Below are 2,676 nucleotides of genomic sequence, written 5' to 3'. Positions count from 1 at the left end.
TTTTGTAAAACATAAGACAGGAACAGCAAGAAAATAATGGTCCGCTGCCAAGCCCATCACAGGATCCTGACAGAAGCTTGGCACCAGGCCAGTCATCACTTACAGGAAATCGTCTCATTGTATTTTGTGATTTAAGGGTATCGAAACTTCTCAATGTCCACTAATACCTTCTATACACGTAGGAAAGTGATTGTTTTAGTGTGAGGCACCTGAGCATGTGGACAGGTGTGTGTATAATTGGAGAAGTGAGGATTGGGGAATGGAAAGATTCAGGTGCTCCAATTTCCCTTATTTAATTTTGTAATTAATCACAGAACTCTAGATGTACAACAAACATTACAAGATTATTAAAAATTCCCATCTGGTCCGTGGGCTCCACAGCTATGTCTTCCATAAGATTAGACTGGAAAAAGCTATTAGACATGGGGAGCTGAATTTGACTCATATGAAAAGGGTCTTCAGTGATAATAGGCTTGCCAGGCACCAGGCAGAGTTCAACCATTTCAGCTCAAATCCCACCTCTATCATTTATTTTTGTTTTTACTTTTTCTTTTGCCAGTCCAAAAAGCCTTCACCGGCCGCTTCTTTGGGGGACCCAAACTAAAAAACCCATTGTCATTAAGTCAGTTCTTACTCATGGCAATCCCATATGTCTCAGAGTAATATTGCACTTCATAGGAGTTTCAAAGGAAGTAGCTCTCCAGGCCCTTCTTCTGCAGTGTCGCTGCGTGGATTTGAACAGCCAACTTTTCAGTAAGTAGTCAGCCTCTTATTTTGGAAAATGACTCTTCTTCTCTAACCATTTGGTTGTAGAGGTTCTAGTTGCAGTTATTGTTGAGGGTCAGTGACTGCTTCTGTAAATTACTCCTTACTGCTTTGTGGCTTCTTCCTTTTTTTACATGACATATGCAGGTAGTCTTCTCCTTAGCTGGTTGGAACTGAGTTTCTTTACTTGCAACCACTTGCGAAAGAATTCTGACGTATTCAATGGTGCCAGGTATTGTAATATAATACAAGAAGAGGAAATTATGGTCTTATCGATAGATGTATAAAAAAGGAAAAATTAGAGAATTATGAATTACATAAGATATTATATAATTATTATAGGAAACAATTACCAGTTATCTGGTAGTGGATTAACTCATTCTCAGTTTAACTGCATTTAAAAAGAGCTATTGCATATATGAAAAAAATTATTAAAATTGCCATACCTGCATTTTTAAAGACATCTATTATTAGATACAAGGTCCCTGGTGGTGCAGTTTGTTCTCAGCTAATAACCAAAAGGTTGGTGGTTTGAACCCCCTCAGTAGCACATGGAAGAAAGGCCTGGCCATCTGCTTTTGTAAAGATTACAGTCAAGAAAATCATATGGAGCTCCGCCCTAGTCTGTAACACATGGGGTCACCATGAGTCAGAATCAACTTGACAGCAACAAGTTTGGTTTTGCTTTGATTATTAGATACCTCCTGCTAAGCATTAAACTCCTCACCAGTCGGATGAAATCTACAATATTCTACCACCGCCTGACATTCTGCCACTGTCCCATGAAAACCTGAGCTATACATGTTGTTGGACATTTAAAAGCTGAAGTGTGATTAAATGAACTTTAGTAATCAAAATGTAAACATCGTTACATGGAAGAAAAACTTGAAAAATTGGGGAAAACAACAGGGAGAGGGAAAATATTAAGCAAACTACAGCCTTGTCACTTCCATTTAACAGACAAGAAAAAAGAAAGGGTCATGAAAATGTGCTCAGATAAGAAGAAGGGTTAAGATGGTGACAGTTGTAGGCCATGCACAGGAGACCCGGGGATTACCCTTGTCTGGTTTGATCTGCATTGAACAAAATTTTTTAGCACCTTAAGAATAGATGATAACTTTAATGTGTTTTTTGTTTGTTCATTTGCTGGGTTACCATACTCATACAATACCAGGAGTTTTTCAGAAAATCCATTGAAGAAAATGGCAATGACTAATGGCTTGCATGGGATACATGGAAACTTTGTGTGTAAACACTGAGAGAATAACACCTCTGAGAGGTTTCTCAGTGTCGAGACAGAGGATGATGAGGGTCAGTGGAAGGAGACAGCAAAAATCAAATCACGATCAATACTTCAGACTACAGCTGGAAATTTTAGAATGCTAAAAAGACAGCTTCTTCAATGATAAACCAATATTTCATGGCTTTTGTTGTACTATTTTCTTTTTCTTTTGAACACTTTATTGTGACTTAGGTGAAAATTTCCAGGGAAAATTAGTTTCTCATTCATCAATTTGCACACATTTTGTTTCATGACATTAATTGCAATCCCCTCAATGCGACAGCACACTACCGACTTCCTTCCCGAGTTCCCTGTTTCCATTCACCCATCTTTCCTGCCCCTTCCTGCCTTCTGAACTTTGCTTTTGGGCAAATGCTTCCCTTTTGATCTTGTGTGGTTGATGGTTCTGAGGAGCAAGTTCCTCACAGGAGATATTGTTCACTTTACAGGCCTGTCTATTGTTTGGCTGAAAGGTGATCTCTGGGAGTAGATTCCAGGTTTGAAGAGTGTCTAAGGGTCATAGTCTCAAAGGTTTCACCAGTCTCAATCAGACCAGTAAGTCTGGTCTTTTTTATGAATTTGAATATTGTTCTACATTTTTCTCCTACTCTGCCAGGGCCTTCTACTGT

This window comes from Loxodonta africana, chromosome 15 (genome assembly GCF_030014295.1).
Source record: "Loxodonta africana isolate mLoxAfr1 chromosome 15, mLoxAfr1.hap2, whole genome shotgun sequence".
NCBI classification, from domain to species: domain Eukaryota; kingdom Metazoa; phylum Chordata; class Mammalia; order Proboscidea; family Elephantidae; genus Loxodonta; species Loxodonta africana.
Note: the sequence above shows the minus strand (reverse complement) of the source record.